The sequence below is a fragment of the Dermacentor andersoni genome, chromosome 11 (genome assembly GCF_023375885.2).
Source record: "Dermacentor andersoni chromosome 11, qqDerAnde1_hic_scaffold, whole genome shotgun sequence".
In the NCBI taxonomy this organism is placed as follows: domain Eukaryota; kingdom Metazoa; phylum Arthropoda; class Arachnida; order Ixodida; family Ixodidae; genus Dermacentor; species Dermacentor andersoni.
In genome coordinates this window covers 39,234,631-39,258,654 of record NC_092824.1, presented here as the reverse complement: position 1 = coordinate 39,258,654, position 24,024 = coordinate 39,234,631, and positions in this window count along the sequence as shown.

Sequence of the window (24,024 nt, the reverse complement as noted above, 5' to 3'; positions counted from 1 at the left end):
TCTTCTCGCTTTCTCTCGAGCGCTTCAAGTTTACGCTCTTCATTGGCCTCACGCGCTACACGCTGGCGCTCTTTTTCTTCGTCCTTAATGTTAACAAAGCATGTTGAAGTTCCTCGTCATCTTCCCCAATCGCCTCAATGATATCCAGCGTTCTCCTTGAATCGTCAATTTGAGGCTCAACTCTCTGGCCAAGTTTAACAATTCCGGCTTCTTTAGCGCCTTCAGTTCCATAGCTTCGGTTAGTGCTTCTAACTCTTCACTCTACAGCAAACTCTGCGTACTCCGAATACTTCCACCAGCTGCTACACAAAATCCCTGCTTTGCACTGTCCCAAGAAATATGCAGACCAAGGTGATATCTCTGTGAACAAAAGCAATGCACTCACCATATATGGAATGAATCCTGACACTTTCCTGCCGAATTTGTTATTCAGAGACGTTGGTTCTTGCCAGAATGAAGCGTAGTCGATTACATCAACCGCCAAGCCGTCGTTCGCGAATTAGATGGCGGGGCCTGGTGTTGGCCGCATGTTGCATGTCACCGCTGTCATTCAGTTCGGGCTTAGCGTAGCGTAGCCCGTCGTCGTCGGCCAGTTATTGCGACTCCGTGTCTGAGCGGCCATTAAATTTCCGTGGCTGGATTTGTGCCAGGTGCCGGGCAATCGAGCGGTCCGGGGCGACGTCCACGAGATATGAAAATGGTTTATTTACATTTTTACACGCTGAGAGTTTGCATGTACTAGCACGAGTACGAGGACTAGATCGAGCATGATCAGGAGCACGCGTACGACTAGGATCCCACGTCCGAGTCGAAGCACACATGTCGGAACTCTCCACTTTTTATGCCTTCTTTTTCCCCTTTCTCTCGCCGGGGAAATTCAATGGTTTCCTTCTCGGCCAACCGCAATCAGTGATTCGCTCTCAAAATCCCGCACACGACGTGGCATCGTCCCACTGGGCTCCGCCTAAAATCTTGCACGTCCGACCCAGCCTACGGTGCAATGACAGGGCAAGCTGGGAACACGATGTCGAAGTCGTTCCCATGGAAGCCCTCCACGTTGGCCCCTTTAATAAATTAGTGGTTCATTCGGGACGGTTCGTTTGTCAGGGTCAGACTCCGGTAGAGTGATATTGCACGGTGCTCATCGATTCCACGAAGGGCGGTCATTGCCTATAAGAGAGTGCCTTTGTTGGCGTGTCACCGTTTGTCTCGGGCCCATTCTCGTCCAGGCGGCCATTGGTCAGCTTTAGTTACGGTGATTCAGTATGGTGCTTAAACGTCAATCGTAACACGGCCAACAATTCCGCTTTTAGCAAGCTATCCAGATCCATCCCTGCAAGCTGCTTAGGCTAGACCACATTCTGGTCATATTTTCTAGCACCGCATCACCACCAAACTTTAACGTTTCCAGCAAAGAAATGCAAAGCCAAAGCCCTCTCCTAACACTGTCGCAGGTATTCCAGGGGCCTCAAATTTCAATGCTGTGCACCAGCTCTTGCGTTTGGCAGAGCATATAGGGGATTTAGGGCAGGGGGCACCATCACTGGATGCTCTTAAAAATGCTTTATTGCACACTTCTGAGACGAGTCCCGAGTAGCAACACTAAGAAAGAGCAGCTCTGAGACTGCCGCGGCTGTGGCTGACGGGCGCAGCGTGCGAAATACGAAGCTCTCTTATCGACTATATTTAGCGGCTGCGCACTGTGATCCCACAGGGCGGCCGATGCTCGTTGGTTACGTAAGTTTCAGCGCCTCCCCAAACTCAGAATAGCGGATGCCAATAAGAGAGCGTCTTTATAATAACACCGGTCTCACTGCGGCCGCGTCTCCGTAGCATTACCGTGTGTTGTGTAGCGTGTAATAGTAATAGCGTAGCCATTCCTCTGTAGTAATAGCTCCGTAGCAGTAGCGTGTAAAGAGTTAGGGCTAATAAAACCTGTTCATCGTAGTAAAGTGAAAGAGCAAAAAGACAATCTAGGCGAGAGGCTCATTTCGTAGTCTCCTGCGTTGAAAAGAGACTGGATAAACCAAGTATCGATTCTAAAGAAAACAAGGTCGTCGTAATCGCACGTGAAATACAATAGGAATCGAATACGATTTTGGCGAACAATAAATATTGCTACGGGATAGTATTTCCAATGACAAAGAGCAGAGTAGTAAGAAGACGACGACGACGATTGGAAGCTAGCGCGGGCTGTTGCCTCTTGGCCAACTGCGGCGTATTGTAAATATATTTATAAATAGCTTTGCGTCGATGTCTTCCTACGTAACATATCTGGTGGAGGTGGACGTTCCCTGTACTTCGTCACGGAGCTTCGCAGTGGACGGTACGTCGAGCCTTCCTTCATGGCTCCCGGCGACGACAACTCGATTCCGCCGGCTCCGACACCTGCTGCCACTTCGACGACCTACATCACTTTCCCCACTCCCCGTGATCCTGGCGTATTCTCGGGAAAAGATGGGGAAGAAGTCTAGGACTGGATCAGCCTGTACGAACACGTCAGCCGCAATGACCGGCGGGACCCTACTATCATGCTCGCTGCTCGCCAACGTAGTCTTTTACCTCGGTGGCACACCTCGAGTTTGGTATCGGACGCACGAAGATGAGCTCACCAGTTGGGATTCGCTTAAGCACAAGCTCCGAGACTTGTTCGGCAACCCCTACGGTCACCAACTTGCCGCGCAGCAGGCGCTTTCCGGTCGTGTGCAGACGTCAACTGAGCCCTTCGTCACGTACATTCAGGACGTCATTGCTCTGTGCCGCAAAGTTGACGCACACATGACTGAGTCCGACAAGGTCTCCCACATCCTCTAAGGCATTGTCGATGACGCCTTCAACTTGCTCGTATTTAACAACGTGGCGACGGTGGATGCAGTTATATAAGAGTGCCGCCGCTTGGAACTCGCTAAAAGCCGACGTATCGACCAGCAGTTTGCCCGTCTGCCCAACACCCCAGCGACATCTTCCTGTGCCGACGCTCCTCGTCCCAACAACACTGGCGATGTTACCAGGATTGTCCGGCGTGAGATCGAGGCCGCCTATCCGGCTGCCTTCGACTCCAGCCCCTCCAATGCACCTGCAGTCACTGTTTCCCTGATCCAGGCAGTTGTCCGCCAGGAGTTCGCCAACATGGGTATTCACACCATCTGCTCGGCCCATCGCCCTGATACCCACACGGCTTCTTCGATTCCGTCCCGTCCCGCACCTTCTTACCCACCACGTTTCCGCAACGCCTCTGAATGGCGCACCGCAGACGACAAGCCAATTTCTTTTCACTGCCATTGAATTGGGCACATTTCTCGCCACTGTCGCAGTCGCTTGGGGTTCGCCGAACCAGTCTACATATGCTGCCTACTCTCACCCCCCAGGTGGCCTTTCTCCTCCCTATGCTGCCCGCTCATATAATGCCGCCACCGATTCTCCTGCGCGGAACCGCCCCTATTCTCGTTCGCCCTCACCCCAACGACGACAATCTCGCTCCCCCCAGCCACGTCGCTCCTATTCGCCGACTCCCTTCGGACGCCGCTCCCAGCCGGAAAACTAGACGATGCAGCGCCTCGAGGTGACGCTGCATTGCTCCCTACGCCGCCAAATCCTCTCCTGACCTTGCCCACTCATCTGAACCTTCTTGACGTGCAAGTCGACGGTGTTCCTGTATGTGCTCTCATAGACACTGGGGCGCATTTGTCGGTAATGAGCGCTGACTTTCGTAACCGGCTGAGGAAAATAATAACGCCCGCCACGACGCCTCTTGCCCGTGTCGCCGATGGCGAAACAGCCCCTGCAATTGGTATGTGTGCCGCCCGTGTCTCCTTCGCCGATCGCTCACTACCGTGCTATTCACAGTCATCGCTCACGGTCCCCACGACATCATCCTCGGCTTAGACTTCCTTTCCGCACATTCTGCTCTCATCGATTGCTCCGCCAGTGTTCTCCGCCTCGACCTGCCTGTTCTGGATCCCGCTGAACAACACCCTACTCGCCTCAGCTCCATCGACTTCGTTCGCTTGCCACCTACGGCACTGACTTACGTTGACTTCGTGTCATCCACGCCAGTCCCCGACGGTAGCTACATCGCGGCTCCTATGCAAGACGTCCTCCTTACACACGGGATCACAGTGCCTCATACAGTTTTATCTATTACGGCGAATTGCGTCTGCCTGCCAGTGGTGAATTTTGGCTTGACCACACAAGTGCTGCCACGCGGGATGTCTCTGGCCCAACTTTGCTCATTCGAGGATCACTCTGTAGCATCGATTTCAGTAGAGGACAATTCAGCCGATCCTCCTCTACCATCGCAGTGGGCAACTTGTACCATCGCCAACTTACAGAAAATGATTGCACCCGACATGCCGTCTGAGCGCGTTCGTGCGCTCTACCGCGTTCTGATTTCCTACCAAGATATTTTTGACTTTAACGATCGTCCTTTGGCCCAAACAACAGCTGTTCAACATGGCATTAATACCGGCGATGCCCCTCTTGTTCATCACCGCCTGTATGGAGTATCACTGGCTGAGCGTGAAGTTATTCACACCGAAGTTCGCAAAATGCTTGCCAAGAACATTATTGAACCGCCATGTAGTCCGTGGGCGTCACCTGTTGTGCTGGTAAAAAAGAAGGATGGCTCATGGCGCTTTTGCGTGGGTTATCCGCACCCTAATAGGGTTACCAAAAAGGACGTGTATCCCCTACCTCGGATTGATGACGCCCTTGACTGCCTCCACGGTGCTCGCTATTTGTCCTCTATTGACCTTAGCTCCGGCTATTGGCAGATTGCCGTGGACGATCTCGACCGCGAGAAGACTAACACCCGACGGTCTTTACCAATTCAAAGTGATGCTGTTCGGTCTATGTAACGCTCCTGCCACTTTTGAACACATGATGGACTTCCTTCTCCACGGTTTCAAATGGTCCACGTGACTGTGCTACTTGGACGACGCTATAGTATTCTCCCCAACATTCGCTACGCACCTCGAGCGCCTCTCAGCAGTCCTGGACGTTTTTCGGCTAGCCGGTCGGCAACTCAACGCATCGAAGTGCCAATTTGGCCGTCGCCAGATTACCGTCCTTGGACAGCTCGTTGACGCGAACGGAGTCCAACCGGACCCCGGCAAGATCAATGCTTTTACGCACTTACCTGTTCCAAAGTGTGTCAAGGATGTGCGCTGCTTCATCGGCCTTTGCTCGTACTTCCGCCGTTTCGCGAAAAATTGCGCAGCCATAGCACGACCACTAACTGAGCTCTTGAAGAAAGACGTCCCTTCCCAGTGGGGAGATAACGAGGCCTCTGCATTCTCGCTTCTAATCGACCTTCTCACAGCGCCTCCCGTTCTGGCCCATTTCGATCCTTCTGCGCCTACCGAAGTCCGTACTGATGCCAGCGGTCACGGAATTGGCGCAGTACTGGCACAACGCCAGCGTGGCCACGACCGTGTTATCGCTTACGCCAGCAGGCTCCTCTCGCCCGCGGGGCGCAACTATTCCATCACTGAGCGTGAGTGTCTGGCCCTAGTTTGGGCGGTTGCGAAGTTCCGCCCATACTTATATGGCCGACGCTTTTCCGTTGTCACAGACCATCAGGCGCTTTGCTGGTTATGCTCATTGAAAGACCCTACAGGAAGACTTGGTCACTGGGCCTTAGGCCTCCAAGAGTATTCGTTCTCTGTCACCTACAAATCTGGCCGACTACACAAGGACGCTGACTGCCTGCCTCGCTACCCGGTAGACGAGCCTGACGACGCCGACAGTAGTACCGCCGATGGAATTTTCTCTGTGTCTGCCTTCGCTAACATCGCCGATGAGCAGTACCGAGACCTATCGCTGCGAGTACTCATCAAGCGTCTGCGCTCTACACCTACCGACGCACCCGTTCGCCGATATGTCCTCCAAGGCGGCATTGTGTACCGAAGGAACTTCCTCCCTGATGGCCCTGATCTTCTTCTTGTCGTGCCAAAACATCTACGACAGACAGTGCTCTTTGAGATGCATGACGCACCCACTACAGGACATGTTGGGGTAACCCGCATGTACGACCGCGTCCGCCGGCGCTTCTATTGGCCTGGTCTCGCTCGCTCCGTCCGACGCTATGTTGCTGCCTGTGATCCCTGCCAGCGTCGGAAAACACCTCACGTGCTACCTTCAGGTCATCTCCAGCCGATCACCGTCCCTGTGGAACCGTTCTTTCGTGTTGGATTAGACCTCCTCGGTCCCTTTCCCACGTCATCCTCTGGGAACAAATCGGTAGCCGTCGCAACTGATTACGCCACCCGATACGCTATCGCGCGGGCTCTCCCTACCAGTTGCGCCATTGACGTCACGGACTTTCTCTTGCGTGACATTATCTTAATGCATGGCGCCCCGCGACAGCTGCTTACTGACCGTGGTCGTAACTTTCTGTCGAAAGTTATCGCCGACATTGTGCGTTCCTGCTCTCTTCAACACAAGCTGCCTACCTCATACCATCCTCAAACCAATGGCCTGACAGAGCGGTTAAACTGTACTCTTACCGACATGCTAACCAGGTACGTTTCGAAGGACCACCACGACTGGGACGTTGCCCTTCCTTACGTCACATTTGCTTATAATTCTTCCCGGCACGACACCGCCGGGTTTTCACCATTTTATCTACTCTGCGGTCGCAAACCGACCTTGCCCCTTGACACGGTACTTCCTCCTGCTGCGATCTCAAGAACCGAAAATGCGCGCGACGCCATCGCCCTCGCCGACCATGCACGCCAGCTTGCCCGTGCTCGACTGACGGACTCGCAAACCACACAGCAGCGTCAGTACAACGCTTGCCACCTGACGTAGTAGTTCTGCGGAAACCCGCAAGGTGGAGAGAAGTAATGAATAAAGGGAAAATCAGACATCCACCCGTTCGTAGCAATTGCTACAAAGGCAATTGCTACATTGTAGCAATTGCTACGAACGGGTGGATATCTGATTTTCCCTTTATTCAACGCTTGCCACCGTGACGTACAGTTTTCGCCTGGTGCACTCGTGCTCCTGTGGTCGCCCTCTCGCACGTCGGACTTTCAGAAAAGCTAGCTCCTTTCGCGATACACAGGGCCCTAACGCGTGCTGCACCAGGTGACGCCTGTGACGTACGAAATTGCTCCTGTGAGCTCAACCTCGTCATCTACTCTGGCATCTAGTGATGTCGTGCACGTCAGTAGGCTCAAGACCTACTACACTGCTTCAGAGTCCGGCCTTTATTCGCTCCGGACCGGCGCTTTTGCCGCCGGGGGTAGTGCTACGGGATAGTACTTCCAATGACGAACAGCCGAGCAGTAAGAAAACGACGACGACGATTGGAAGCTAGGGCGGGCTGTTGCCTCTTGGCCGACTGCGGCGTATTGCCTTGTAAATATACTTGTAAATAGCTTTTTGTCGATTTCTTGCTACGTAACAATATGAAAGAAATATACAAAGAGACAGAATTGAGGCATATTGAACGTTTATTTATCGAGCCATTTAACCACCATGCGCCGTGAACATATATTCTTTGGCGTCGACACTCGCCAGTGTAACCTTCTATTATTCTTCGCAATTCATACATGTAAAGAGGTGCAACTTCGCCCACATTGTGGGACAGTGACATAATAGCTGGCTCATTATTATACCCCGTAAGTCCTCCATCGTGTTTTCCTGTAACGATTCAAATAACCGCTCGCTAATCTTCCCTTGTTAATCTGCCCGCGGTCCTTAGTGTGGGTGATATTGATAAGGTGCCGAAGTAGAAAGACACGGCTTCTGCTTCCTCTTCATTTTATCCTGTCGTAGTATGATTTGGAGATATGTGTGCAATTTCAATCTCAATATCCTAACCATATCAACAATAGGTGTTTCTTAGCCGGCTGGCATGGAGTGGAAAAGATGTTATCATTTACAGGGTACATGACCTCGCACAGGTTTCACGAAGTAAAAATTTGGCATTTAAGGCCCCCCTGTATCCTGCTTCCCTCACTCATGCTGAGTTTCGCTAACTTAGGATAACGTTAGTGAACATGACCTCGCCCGAACTGCCACCTTTCTAGATTCGTTTGCGTTAATTTCACTGTGATGTGGTTTTATAGGGGAAGGTCCACATTCGCAACAACCCCTTGCCCGATAATTGTTAGTAAGAGAAAAGTTCGTTTAATACTTATCCTGGACATACGGTTAGCGAAGCTGGCCAGCCAATGAAATAGAGCCATTACGAAATTCTTTTTTCCAATTCAACTTCAGGTGCAAAGCATGTTGGTAGCTAATCATGGCTCGTTAGCGTATCACAGATTTCCTAGTGGAATATCTTGTTTCCCCAATAGCATCAGCAGAGGTGCAATGTTATGCGCAGTAAATTTTGCACTCATTCGTTTAGTATGGGAATGAGCCAATATTTTGTGGTACTCCTGAAGTGATGCTGTGCGTAGCAGCAGAAAGCTTCATTCGTTGCAAATTCTATGTCACAGTTCTCATTTTGACGGTGATTTTGTTTCAACTTGTTTCACCTGAGCCCTGGCCTGTAGATTAGCTGCAGTATGGCGAAACCGCATCATTGCAACTAGCACCGCAAGCGCACTTTCCAGATGCTATCTGCTGACACTACGATGGACTGTCTAAGAGGTCAAACCTCTGTTAGACCACTGCTAGATTGGGCGCGGGGCTTAGCGATATCATTGCGAAGCACTTAAAGATTGTTGCGGCGGTTGGCGGCGCAGGAGGCGGACATCAATAACACTAGAGGAATGACCCTATACCAATTTTCTTTGTATAAAGCTGGATTCAGGGTAATTCATAACCGTTTAAATGTTTAAGCATGTCTATGCCTACCGATCAAGAAATTTGTCTGTCCGTCCCTCTACGCAAGCAACGTCCGTCCCTCTACGTTGCTTTGTTACCCTCGTAAACAAGCAAAACCTGCAATGGCTCATAGCCAATTAAGGCAGAGACTATAAGCGCTCAGCAAAGTGCAGCAAACAGTGCATACATTCATTGAAATTACCCATGCAACGTACAGAACATTACACGTTTCAATAACGAACAAAGTGGAGCAAGCATCCGAACTATCAATAAAGCATCGCATAGCCTACTCACCAATTGTAGTAGTGGCTTTGCAACAGCTTAGCTGGGCATCCAGGTTGACAAGGACGGACAATAATGTATAAGAGTCCGTTCATGCTGCATAAGGTTGATAACGACAGATGAGGGTTGATAAGGGTTTATGCTGGTCCAATCAAGGTTCATGCAAATGATAATGATACCGGATGGCGCGGAGATGAGCAAATGGCACAATGCTTTGTATACTTAGACAACTTCTAGAGCAGTTTCTGTGTGAATTGTTTTCAGAACACTCAGCAATTATGATAAATGCTGGAGAGTGTGCGCCTCGATCATCTTAGGTAATGCAATTTTCAACAATGCAGTTCATTTCAACTGATGCAATTTTACAGCTACGCTCTTTATGTGGACCCCGTTCCGTCGCTGTCGGACTTCGTTATAACTATCATCAGCAGCAATGGCTTGAGCGTCGTCTTCTTCTTCCACAGCTGGCTCGTTGGCGCCCCTCGGCGCTACAGCGCGAACGCGCTCGTGCTACAGCTCCCGCGTTCGTCGTCGTCGTCTTCTTCCACAGCTGACTCTGCTGCCGCCAGTCATTGCAGCGTAGAATATTACTTTTCTTCTGTCTCGTAATGGGGAGGCCGCGTGTACGGGGATATTAGCGATTGCTTAAGGGGGTATGAGCCATTCATTATCTTACGTGTTGAACAGATTTAATTTCGAAGCAATCTACTTTTGAATAATAGCAAGCGGAAATACCGGGCAGATGCTGCTAGCCACGCCACAAAGCAAACTCGACATGTCGAACGCAAGCGACAATGGCGGACTGCAGACATACTGTCACTGACGTCACTCTCTCCGTCGCAGCCGTGTGTGTGTGTAACGTTATAAAACACAAAGATGTCATTCGTCAAACCTGTCCAACCAATCATCCAAACGATTGCAGTGCCCACATCTCCAGTAGTGGGCTTTGCGCACATTATACGGACCGCTAAATTAGTGGTAGGGCACATTCCATCCCGTACTCGCGTACTCCTGCGGAAGAATCTGCCTACCAGGAGCATGAGCGAGAGTTTGTTTATTTATTGCGATTACTATCCTGGTCTGAAGCCATCACAGAAAGGACTCGTAAGTACAGAAAAAAGCTGTACATAATCATACAATAATAGGCTTTTAAAACGGCCGGAAATACAGTAGTCTTGAAATAGGCAACTTCAGAAGAGACAGCGATATAGGGAGGGATGTCGTTGCAGTCGGCACTGGCCTTGGCAATAAAATATTGATGACACATTTTCGTTCTAAAAAATAGAGCGCCAAATTTAAACATGTAATTGAAGCGCGATGAAATGTATGAAGTGCGACAATAAGATGATCCTCTAATAGTGGGTTACGGTGATACATTACGTGGAAAAGACACAACCTGAAACATTTACAGCACAATTAAATGTGCTGTAAGGTAAGTGTGTTTTTCGTGGTAGTAATGGCGCAACGGGAATCGTAAAGATGCAGCGTGCTTCGTGATTTTTGACGGATTCAGTATGTTTATCTGTTTGATCTGATAAGCACCCCATACTGTGTGCCGTATCGCGCCAATGCAAGCCCGTCTATCGCACCACGAAGTGCCCATGCACTTGCTGATTTGTACAGGATAAAAGCAGCCACGCTATCTTCAATAAACCACTCCATTGCTTGCACCTACTGCGTCTGCGCAGTGGCGACGAGGATGGGATTTCATGTAAGCATGGTCTGTTACTAACAGGATCAAATGATGGCATCTCGCCCACCGGTTTTCGAGGAGATAGTGAGTAGCTGGAGCACGTACAGGATACGGCGGGAAGTTTATTTTGAGGGCAATGGAATTACCGACACGGCCAAACGCCGAGCTCTGCTGGTGTTTTCATTGAGCGATAATGTCGTGCGCATGTTGCAAGGACGCCTTCCAACCGTGTCGGTTAACAGCCAGACTTGCGATAAAGTCGTTGAATACCTCGAGGAACACTACAATCCTCAAGTTAATCAAATAGTGGCGAGTTTCTCGTTCTTCATGCGCAAGCAAAGGGACGGAGAGAGCCTTCGGGAAAACACTGCCGACCTTCGGAGACTGGCGGAAAGTTGCAACTTCGGCAACTCGCTGCACCGTATGCTGCGAGACCGCATACTATGCGGAATCAGGGACAACGACGCATGACGCTGCCTATTAATGCGGAAGAAGCTAACCTTTGAGGAGCTAGAAGAATTTGCCATAGCTTCAGACTAGGCGCTAGGCGACGTTCGTGACATGCGAGAAGCAAACCCAGTGACTACGGGAACGAGCATCAATGTTGTACAGTCGCAGCGAGGACGCCGACCCCGGACAAAGTGCAACACTGAAAAGAACAACCATTCATGTAAGCGTTGCGGCGGCCCCCACGCAGCACACATGTGCCGTCATCGAAACACCAAGTGTTGCCATTGCGGCCGGAAAGGTCATCTGCTGAAAGTTTGCAGCAGCGGCCGCCCTGGGGAACGTGGTGCCTTTGCCTTCGAGGAAATGGAAGGTGAGAGCAAAGAAGAAATGTTGCTTGCTCTTGTCGCTCACAGCTCCGCCGACAGAGCTACGTTGAAGCCTATCGAGGAAGAGTTGACATGGAAGGGCCGTAAATTTCGGATGATTCTAGACACGGGTTCCTCGGTCAACGTCATACCGAAGAAAATATTTAAGAAACATCGCAAATGGTGGCAGGCACTGGAAAAAACGTCGCTCCGCTTAAAATGCTTCCTCGGGCCATTGTCAGTTGTCGGCGAGATAACCATGAGGGTTCAGTCTAGAACGACTGTTGTGACCAGCACGCTAATCGTGGTGGCCTATAACGGACCACTGCTCTGTGGCCGGAACACGATACAAGCCTTCCGTAAGGCGGGTGTGTCCTTCTGGGACACTAGAACCACCTCAAACGTAAATGTTGTTCGTTATAAGATGAGGCCTCTGCTGGATGAATTTTCGGATATTTTCGACAACAAGCTTGGCTGTTGCAAGGCCCCCACCCCTTGTGCAATTACACCTCAAAGAAGGAGTCCGCCCACGTTTCTGTAAGGCAGGTACATTGCCTTATGCCATGCGCTCTAATGTTTCAGCCGAGATCGACCGCCTTGTACAAGACTGAGTGCTTTCGTCGATAAGCATTTCAGATTGGGCAACACCGGTGGTTCCGGTAGCAAAAAAGAACGACGATATATGATTGTGCGGCTACTTCAAGTTAACTGTCAACTCAGCGTCACACTTCGAGCAGTATTCCCTGCCCAATGTTCAAGACATGTTTGCGGCGCTTTCTGAAGGCGAAGCCTTCAGCACTCTGACCCTACGCAACGCGTACAATCAGCTGCCGCTGGACGACGAAGCTAGCAAGACCATGGTACTCAACACACACCGGTGCCTTTACTGCTACAATCGCCTTGCATTAGGAATTGCTTCAGCCCAAGCCGTGTTTCAGCGACGCATGGAATCGATTTTGCAAGGTTTGCCGAATTTTCAAGTGTGTCTTGACGAAATCATTGTGGCGCAGAAGGAAAACAAGACATCGGTAATGTGGCAGGTGTTTCAGCGGCTTCATGAACACAACCTGAAGTTGAACAAAGCCAAGTACCGGTTTATGGAAGCACAAATGTCGTTTCTGGGGCACCGCATCGATGCCAAAGGTCTTCATCCTCTGCAAGATAACCTCGAGGCGGTACTGGCCGCGCCAAAGCCAACATCGTTAAGCCAGCTGAAATCTTTCTTGGGCTTGGTTACTTATTATGCTAAATTTTTGCCCAACTTGTCAACGGCACAAGTAAAACTCTTGCTTGGGCTAGTTGGTTCATGCTTGAAGCAGTAAAGGCAGGGCGCAAAAGACCAGGACTTAGGAAGAAGAACACAAACGACAGGACCGGCACCACTCACAACTGTTGTGAGTGGCGCCGGTGCTGTCCTTTGTGTTCTTCTTCCTAAGTCCTGGCCTTCTGCGCCTTGCCTTTACTACTTGTCAACGGCGCTGGCTCCCTTATATCACTTGCTGGCAAAGGAGGTGTTGTGGCCATGAGGGCCGTCCCAGAACCACGCATTTAGAGAAGCAAAGAGAGCCTTAGGCAAGGCTAAATTTCTGGTCCACTATGACCCGCGAGAACCCCATCAACTGGAATTTTATGCCTCATCGGTCGGCTTTGGCGCACTGCTGTTCCACCGCATGAAGCGCGAAGACTATCCGATAGCTACGCTCTAGAACCTTGACGCCGGCGGAGTGAAATTACTCGCAACTGGGAAAGGAAGTGCAAGGAATCGCGTCAATGCAAGCCCGTCTATCGCACCACGAAGTGCGCATGCGCTTGCTGATTCGTACAGGGTAAAAGCAGCCACGCTATCTTCAACAAACCATTCCATTGCTTGCCCCTACTACGTCGGTTTTGTTACCCGCGCTACAGCACTGTGGATGCATATTCTAGCTTTGACCCCACTGATGTTTTGTAGAGGGCTAGCTTTATCGGCAGAGGCGCAGCAGAGAAATTTGGTTAGCATTATTAGTGACGTGTTCGATATGCCATGGTAAGTTATGTGAAATATGAACGCCGGGGTATTGCTACGAGTTGACGAATTCAAGGGAAGTGTCGTGAAGTGAGTACGCATGTTGTCAGTGTTGCCTGTACTACGGGATACATGCAGCGTTTTGCATTCATTTACGTTTAGTCACACGAGCCACTAATAACACCAGTGCGATATGCTTGCAAGACCGTCTTGAAGCTTATAGGAATGAGTGTGATGTGTTATTTTGCGGCAAATGATGCAGTCATCAGTGAAAAGCCTGATAGCTGAATGGGCTCGTGAACGGGCTCGTCCTAGTAGGGCCGACCCCAAGCTAGGAGCCAGAGATGCCAGAAACATTGGAAGAACCGCAAAGAAAAGCACTCCTAAAGCTTGCTCACCACACGAAGCATGCAAAATATAAAATGAGGTGTAAGAATGGTCAAACAAAATATTTACTATATGGACTGCTTGCCAGGTTTTACTTGCATGACGTAACACACGGTGCAACTAACGCAGTTTCACTGTTTGACCATCTTCAAGGAGTGGGAGTAGTGGTTTTTTTTATGTAAACCTACATATGTGGCGAAGCTGCAGCGTACAAAGGCAGAGTAAAGGGGAGCAGATGCGGTGCACTCCTACAAATTTAACATTCTTCATAAACCATCATAAAGCGAGATATAAATAATTGTTGGGTTATACGTGCCCAAACCACAATCTCATTATGAGACATGCCATGACAGAGGGATCCCAATAACATTTGACCATCTAGGGTTCTTCATCGTTTGCCTAAATCTAAATATATGAGCATTTTACCTTAAGACCCCATTGAAATGTGGTCGCCGCGGCCGGGATGGACCCTTTGAGGTCGAGCTCAGCAGCTTAACTCTATGTCACTGGGTTACCGTGTCCAATGGACCCAGACCTCAGTAGTTTCCAAATATTTGTGACAGTTTGAACAAATGTGCTTTTGTCTTTTTTAAGTTGTGATGATTGTATTTCGACCTCGCTGAAATAAGTGCGCCTGGTAAATCAGGGCACAGTAAAGTGAAAAAAAGAATTATTCTCTCACGTGAGACTTTGCGTACATTGCAGACTTCCGAAACGCTTACTCGAATAATTACATTTTTCACATAAACACTTATGGCAATGTAACCATGTTTTTCAGTGTAATTTTCTGTTCCCTTCCAGCACAAGACGAATGGAAAAGGCTTTGTTTATCGAGGCCAGTATGCGAAAAACCCGATCAAGTAAGGTCATGTTTGTTCATAGCAAACGGAACAAACGGCTTCTGGGACAAGTGTCGTAAGTGTTCTGTTCAGTTCAGATATTCTTATGCCGCGTTGTACACTTACATCTACAATGTGGGGCAGATGTCGGGCCGAATAAATCTCCGTAATCAATGGCAACACGCAATAAATAGCAAGAAGGGGCAAAATAACCAATTTAGATCACTCTTGTTAGAAATTTGTCACTGTGATTGGTAGGAATGCGGGAATGTCGAGCAAAGCACTAAAATAGGTTGTGCTGCATGCAGTTAGAACTTTATAGTGGTATCTCTATCAATCTGTACTGCGTGTTATTTTTGTGTCTTTTTTCAGTTAGAACAGTTTGAGGAAAAAAACGTGCGCAGGTTGGAGTAGTCGTGCAAGCCTGGAGTAAACAGCGGAGCTTGTGATCACCTAGCTTCTACGCGGCTTGCCTAAATTGTTTGTAGGTTTTGGGAGGTTGTGCTAGGTTTTGCTAAGTCTTTGGTAGGCTTCGCTAACTCGTTTCAAGGTTTTGCGAGGTTATGGTAGGCTTGGCTAAGTTGTTTCTGTTTTGTCAGGTTATGATATGTTTTGCTAAGTTGCCTTGGCGGCCTTGATGTTGGAAGTTATGGAGCAGTCGCCGGCCGGCAGCGCTTTCTCGACAACGTCGAAAGTTCAGGCGCCGACTGTCGCGTTCCCTGGACGGAAACTCGATATCCTCGACTCGGCGTCGCCTTTTCTTAACCGCAGCTTGAGAGCTGTGTTCCGGATCAGCTCGGCAGGACGCATCGCTTCTCGCTTGACAATATGGCGCTCTTGCTGGTAAACCGCTTTTTCTTCGGGCGACGAGGGGCGGCGCATATCTGAGTTGAGCTTTGTGGTGAGGCTCCATGGCGCACCAAAATCTAAAACAGCTCCGCTGTCAGAAACCCTACAAGACTTTCTTTCGAATTACTTAACTACAGAATAATTACCTTCACAAGCGGGTGTCACTTCTAAAATTACCACATCAATCGTTATTTAACTGAACTAGTCAGCTTATTCTACTCTTGATTGACCAACAGTGCAGCGAATGTTCACAATGATAATTTGAAGAGAACGATCACGCAAGGTCAATTTCGTGTTTCTACACTTGAAAATGCATGCGGATTTGAAGAACCACTGTTAAATTGTTCGTTCAATTTACCTCATCCCGCGCGCGTCTCTGTGAAGCGCAGTCCATCGTCCGAATGCTGTGCGACGAATAAGGGTGCGCAAATAAAGCTGTCGTCACTCTTCCCTATTTGCGCAAGCTAATGCCGCTTTGTGGTTTGCATAGTTCCCTATTAAACCAATATCCTTTCAGAAGCAGGGGTGGAGACAGCCTGCTCCCTCGGGTGATATAGCGATGTTAATTCATGTGCAGTGACGTCTTCGAAATAAATTACTTAAAATTTGTTATCGGAAATGAGCTTGGAGTAAAAGTGTGCCCTGTATTTGTCAGCATTAAGCTGGCTTTCTTTATATATTTCATTTTCGCTCTAGTTACATATACTCGATTGGTTCAATTACAAGCAGTATTTATGGTAAACAACTCTGCTGAGAAAAGTCAAGCTGTTGCTTCATTTCATTTTAGGTCTTCTATTGCCCAGTCTGTCGCCATAGTTTCCTGGAACCATTCTGGGATAGTACTTGGCAACGTTTCCAGAAGCGGATAATATTCAAACTATTCTCACATGTCTCGAGCTAAACTGACGAGTATTGTTCGCTGGTACGCTGTCTTAGTGGCCAACTATTGTCCAATAAATTGGCAATGGGAACGGCGGTGCCGTCTTTTTACAAGGACTGAACTTCCTGGTTCAACTAAGGCTTCTACCTTTGCCCAGAAGAAAATCGGCACCAAGAACAAAGGGGAGGGAGGGGGGAATGGAGCTCTTATAAGTTTAATTGAAAACAAAATTAGGCTGTGATACGCCGAACCATGATCATGCAGTATGCACCAACAGTGAGCTGTTTGTGGCTTTACAGGTCATCCTTTACAGGTTTGAGTTTACTACATGTCTGAGCACACATCAACACACGTCAGGGCACACTACCCCAAAGGTGTCCGCTTTAAAGTGGTCTTATTCCCTTGGTGGATAGACTAAGGAATCTGATCACTCTGTCTTGGCCAATCATAATCATCGAAGCGTTCGCAAAATCCCGCCCACGGCGTCGCATTCCGCCGGACTCCGTCTCCAATGCAGCGCGAGCGCCCCCACATAAGACGCAACAACGTGCCAATTTGGGAACCTGAGGTCAATGTAGTTACCGCGAGAGTCCTTGACGTTGGCCCCTTGCATGAGTTAGTGGGATCTCCGCGATGGCCGGTTTGCAGCGACCCGGGAAACCTGGCCTTCACAGTTTTTACCACATCTACACAATATAGTGCTCATTGTAACTTTGAAGTGATCTTCTTTGTTTGCCCAGGGGCTCGGGGAGGTGTCTGGGGGGCGCTGATGAAGGGGCTGCCTCGCTGGAAGCACCCAAAGAATACCCATTGCAGATTTGAGACGTAACAGCAATGAAATCACAGAAAAAAAAATCATGCAGGTCCCAGGCACTTTGGGGATTGATCTAAGCGAAGCTAATTCTTTTTCGTTTGCTTTGACTGACAATGATTAGCGGTGGTGCTGGCGCCGAATGTTTAATTTGTTCAATGTTTAGTCCAACACGTGTGTGTTGAGTTGACTTCAAACGTCACCTTGCGTGCAACACTGCCGTTTCTCTGCGTAGTATACAGAACACACAGGGAGAGGTGTTTGCTTGAGGCGTTGTCGTGCACCACACTTCATAACCTCAGAGAGGGTTGAGCATATTCATTGCTTTACATGAAACTTCGCATCGTGGCAGAAGTATTGAAGTTTAATTGGATAATGGAGTTGTACGTGCCAAACCCACAATCAGATAATGAGATGTGCCGTAGCGTAGGGATCCTTATTATTCTTGACACCGTCGAGTTTTTTAATGCGTACCTAAGTCTAAGTGCACAAGCTTCTTTTTGCCCCCATCGAAAGGCGCATCAAACCCGCAACATCGAGCAATTCCAAAGCCGCAAAGCTACTGCGGCTGGCACATAAGTGTTGATTTGACGTCTGACTACTTCCGTAGTGTCATCTAGACCCTGTGGTTCACTGTAATGCGGCTCTGCTGCTTCACACCCTGGGTTAGTTGTCCGCTTACAAATTTGAATGTTGTTTATTTTGCAGACATTGCAGAAACGTACTGTACTGTCCTTTTAACTTAAATTTATTCCGTTTACCAGCAACCGCTGCTGTGTCTATAGTAGTAGCGTTTCCTTGCCTTCACACGTCATCTTTTCCCTCTCCCTTCCTCCCTTATATGGGAACTGCGAGTGAAGAGTGGCAAAGCTATTATTCGCTCATATCACGACTGCGTCGGTTTTTCTCTCCTCCTACACCATTCTCTCTACCATGCTATCTAGCTTCCCTCTGAAATTGCACTTTAGTAGAAAGTAAGCGCTGCAATTCCTGGAATGATTTTGCGGGGGATTACGGATAATTGCAGCTGTCAAGAGGCTAATGTGACGACGCCCAGTGAGCTCCAGAGAGCATTGCGCACATTCGACGCGGTGCAAAGGGCCAAACGAGTTTCTCGCGTCGGCTAGCCGCTCTGACGCGCTCCGATTATATATATACACAGTCATAACATCCTCCTCATGCGGTGCGCCAGAAAGAAGCGTCAGCAGCAGAAGCTCAAAAGTCGAAGGGAGAGGCAAAAAAGATTTGCTTTATAAAGTAAACAAAAAGGTGGAATGTTCAGCAGTCTCACAACTTTGCAAAAAACGACGGTTAAAGTGCTAAGGAGATAGAAGAGAGTTTGCTTTTGACATTTCAATTGCTTCGTGCTGAATAAACATCCAACACAGCACGAATGATGAAGAACTCGTAATCCAGCAAATGGCGTGCCGCTAGGAGGGGTTGGCTGAGCCAAAAGCTGCCATAGTGATAGAAAAGCCTGTGGTGTTGTTGTGAAAGAAGAAATGTCACAACGCTACGTTCAATCGCCGGCAACGTACCATAGCATAGTGCGAAGAAAACCTAAAGAGAGATTCACTTTAAAAGTACAGTCGTTAACTTTGATAGTAAATACGAGTTACAAGATTAGCATATAGCCTTTCTAAAGGCTCCTGATACATTGCAGTACTTCATGGGTCGTGTCTAGAGAAAGCGGAAATGAGCCATGGCTACGATGTATGTCAATGAGGTAATTATGCATCCCCTAAGATTTACGGTGCACCTCGTTCCACTGAATTCCGTCCTAATTATGTCATTCCTGGTGCAATTACATACCCGCCGTGGTTGCTCAGTGGCTATGGTGTTAGGCTGCTGAGCACGAGGTCGCGGGATCGAATCCCGGTCTCGGCGGCCGCATTTCGGTGGGGGCGAAATGCGAAAACACCCGTGTACTTAGATTTAGGTGCACGTTAAAGAACCCCAGGTGGTCGAAATTTCCGGAGTCCTCCACTACGGCGTGCCTCATAATACGAAAGTGGTTTTGGCACGTAAAACCCCATAATTTTTTTTTGTGCAATTACACTTGGAGTCTTTGAGATATTTGTTCGCCCACGAAGGAAAAAATTGTTACTGCGAAAAAATATATGAATTTACAGTATACACAGCTACAAGGGTGTAATTCAGAGACGAGGGTACCACCATCAACTGATCTTTGAGACAATTCAATCTCCTCTTTCTCTGCCAACGTCCTTTTTCCACAACGGCAAAAACTCGTACGCGACATTGAACCCCAGCGGCAAAAGCATGGTCTTGATGCTTTTAAGGGTGTCGAATCAGCGCGCAAACTCTAGGGCTTGAGTCGCGAAACGTGCACGACATCAGCTCTTGCTGGGCTAGAAGACGTAGAAGTCACAGGTAATATTTCATAAGTGAGGCTGGTGACTTGGCGAAGAGCATGGTACGGTCAGACGTATCGCGGCAGAATTTTTTCCCAGAGGCCGACGCGACGGGAGGGTAACCAAAGCAGGACAAGTGACCCAGGGCTGAAGTGAGCGTCCCGACGTCGACTGTTGTAACGATGCTTTTGGATATTCTGAGACGCCTGAAGACGATCCCAGGCAGTGCGAGGTGCGGTGGCCGCGCGAACAATCGCGTCGTGAGCGTAGAACGTTGTAGTGTTGGCATCTGAAGCGAGCAGCGAATCAAGAGGCAGGAGTGGGTCACGGCCAGATAGTAGATAGAACGGAGAATAACCAGTAATATCGTGACGCGACGAATTGTACGCAAACTTCACGAAGGGTAAGGAGCAGTCCCAATCCCGGTTATCATCGGACACGTACATGAAGAGCATGTCCGTGAGTGTACGGTTGAGACGCTCGGTAAGTCAGTTTGTCGGTGGGTGGTAAGCGGTCGTGAACTTATGTGACGTTGAGTGAGAGCGAAGAAGGCCGTCGACAACCTAACAAAGAAAACAGTGGCCTCTATCACTGAGTAGCTGACATGGGGCACCATGATTTAGGATCACTTCCTGGAGGAGAAAATCAGCCTCATCAATTGCGCAGCTCGTAGGGAGGGCCCCCGTTATGGCATAACGCGTGGTATAGTCTGTCGCAACGGCCACCCACTTGTTGCCCGAGGAAGACGATGGAAATGGGTCAAGGAGGTCCAGGCCGACGTGGAAGAATGGCGCACTGGGGATATCTATAGGCTGAAGATGCCCAACGGGAGATAATGAAGGCTCCTTGTGGTGTTGAAAAAGTTCGCAGGCAGCGACGTAGCTTCGAACAGAGCGATATATTCGAAGCCAGAAATATCGCCTGGGCACACGGTCGCACGCACGGGAGACACCCAAAGACCAGCGATGGGCACATATTGTAACTGCGAGAGAATTGTAGAGCGCAGTAGCTGGGTAATGACGAGAAGCAGTTCAGCACCATGGGTATGCATATTGCGTCGGTTTAAAGTCCCGTCCTGGAGAACAAACAGGGAGGGAAACGTCCTGTTGCACCGAGGTTGCACCGATGATGGACCGCAATTATGGGTCACGACCCTGCTCGTTGGCGATGCGTGAGAAGTCGGAGATCGACAAAAGGCAGGTATTTGTATTGGTTTCGGTGCCATTGGGTGCGTCGAAAGGATAGTGGGAAAGGCAGTCGGCGTCCTTATGTAGCCGCCCAGAATTGTAGGACAGGGAAAAGATGTACTCTTGCAGGGGTAAAGCTCAGCGGCCAACACGACCTGTCGGGTCTCCGAGTGAGGATAGACAACATAAGGCATGGTCATCTGCCACGACGGTGAAATTTCGACCGAGCAGGTAAGGGCGGAACTTAGCAAGGACCAAACAAAGATCCAGCATTCACGTTCTGGTATGGAGTAGTTGCGTTCTGGTGCTAAAAGAAGACGGCTAGCATACGCGATCAGGCAATTGGTGTTCCGCTGTCGTTGGGACAATATAGCGGATATGCTATGGCCGCTTGCATCAGTGCGAACTTCAGTGTAGGCATGCGGATCAAAATGGCCCAACACGGGTGGATTGATAAGGCGACTAATAAGCGCGGAAAACGCTGCAGCCTGGTCGGGTCCCCAATGAAGTAGCATCCACCTTGAGGAGGTATCTGAGAGGACAAGCGAGTTCCGCAAAGTTCTGGATAAATCGCCGAAAATAGGAACACATTCTTATGAAACTTCAGACATCGGTAGAAGAACGCGGAACAGGAAACTCACCAACGGCACGAACTTTATCAGGATTAGGCTGGACGCCAGTAGCGTCAACGAAGTGACCAAGCACTCTTGTTTGGCGGTGGCTGAAATGGCATTTTGTAGAATTGAATTGTAGGCCAGCTAGTCGAAAAACAACCAGGATAGCTGAGAGTCGGTGGTGGTGGCTCTCAAACGTCGGTGAAAATAAAAATACGTCATCAAGGTAACAGAGGCATGTGGTAGATTTAAATCCGCGCAGAAGAGAGTCAGTCATGCATTCGAAGGTAGCGGGGGCATTACGCAGTCCGAAAGACATGACTTTAAATTGGTAGAGACCATCTGCGGTGACGAAGGCGGTCTTTTCCTGATCCCGTTCATCCACTACGATTCGCCAGTAGCCAGAGCGCAAATCAATCGACGAAAAATAACTGGCACTGTGTAAGCAGTCCAGTGCGTCATCAATACACGGAAGCGGATACACGTCCTTTTTGGTAATATTATTAAGGTGACGGTAGTCGATAGAATATCTCCAGGTGTTGTTCTTTTTACCCAGAACAACAAAAAAATTAAATTATGGGGTTTTACGTGCCAAAACCACTTTCTGATTATGAGGCACGCCGTAGTGGAGGACTCCGGAAATTTTGACCACCTGGGGTTCTTTAACGTGCGCCTAAATCTAAGCACACGGGTGTTTTCGCATTTCGCCTCCATCGAAATGCGGCCGCCGTGGCCGGGATTCGATCCCGTGACCTCGTGCTCAGCAGCCTAACACCATAGTCACTGAGCAAACACGGCGGGTACCCAGAACAACAGGTGACGCCCACCGACTGCAGGAAGGCACGATAATATCTTTCAAGAGCATTTTGTTCACCTCTGTTTGGATCACCTGGCGTTCAGCTGCAGACACACGGTGTATCGGAGGAGTATAGTTCCGGTGTATAGGAAGAACGTAACCAGTGTGGATTGGATGGGTGACGACACTGGTTCGACCGAGCGGGCGATTGCCCAAATCAAAGATGTCTTCATAGGACATGAGAATGCGGCAGACGACAGCGGCGTAAGCAGGTCGTAGATCAGTAGCTTGTCGTTGCGTGAAGTTGGAGCTGCAGATGCTGCAGCAGTGTCGAATAATGGTTCGGGCGTAAGAGCAGCTACTACACAGTCTTCCAAAGGGGATAGTGCTGCGAGAGATACACCTGCAGGAAGGACACGCAGACACGAACCAAATTTCAGAAGTGGAAGCCACGCTCGATTGTTAGCTAGAGTTGCAATTGAGACTGGTAGTGCTATTTGACGTGCCAGGAGGACATCGCAAACTGTGGCAGCACGCAACGACCATCTCGACGAGATGGAGAAGGCGACATCAGGATGTAAGTCGCAGCATCAGATTGTAGTCGAACAAATTCTGTAGAACGAAGTCGCCACTTGTGGTGGTTGGTTGGGTCGGCAAAGTAAGGGGCAGTTCAAGGCGAAGGGTGCCGGTTGCACAGCCATTAAGTGCTAAATGGGCCGTCAGAAAGTTGATTCCAAGGATCGCTTCGTGTGAACACCCGGCCAGTACAGTGAACAGGACTAACACTGGACAGCGAGTAGTGGTAACACGGGCGGGGAACATTCCTATCACGGCTGCTGTACTGCCATTACCTACTCGCACGGCAGGCGACTGGGCAAGTGTCAAGACTTTACGTAGACGGCTACGAAGATCTAATCGCATAACCGACACAAGAGCTCAAGTATCGATGAGGGCTTGAACGGGTACATCACCAACAAAAATTTCAGCAAGTTTCGGTCGAGAAGCAGGGGTCATAAGAAGTTTTGCAGTACGAGTCGTCGATGCAGCTTAACCTCCGGGCGCTACACTGCAGTTTCCCGAAAAGCGGCCCGTGTAGGACGGGGATTAGGGACGTTGAGGTGTAGGTGAAAGGGATTGATGCCGTTGCGGCGAGGGCGAGTGGCTAGTGGTGTTTCCCCGAGAGGGAAGGCCGGCATGGTATGGTTCAGAGAGGGGTGATAGAGGTTGAAGCGGCGATCAGCATATGGTCGAGGCGAGGAGTACCAGCGGCTACTACGGCAGTGGCGGGAAATGTGACCGACTCGGGAGCAAGCAAAGCAAATTGGCCGGTCATCCGGTGTTCACCACTCAGAGGGGTTCCGATATCGATTCGGGAACGACTGCCGAGGAGCAGCAGAGGCAATGACAGGAGCGGTAAGGATGGAACGTGGGCGGACGGCTGACTGGATGTCCATATGTGCAATTTCTTGGCGGACAATAGCCTGAATGAGCGAGTTGGTCATGTTGTCATGCGTATGGGGAAAGTGAGAACTTCGAGCCATAGGGTCAGCATCGCGACGGATGATTTATGTCAAGCTTGGCGTTGTAGGTCGATGTGACGCCGGAGAGTCATTGCGTGACGCCGGAAGGTCGTTGCAGCAGGAAGTGGCAGCCCTATTCGGAAGTTGGTCCAAGCGTTGTACGAGGCGTTTTGCTCTTTGCTTGCTCAAAATT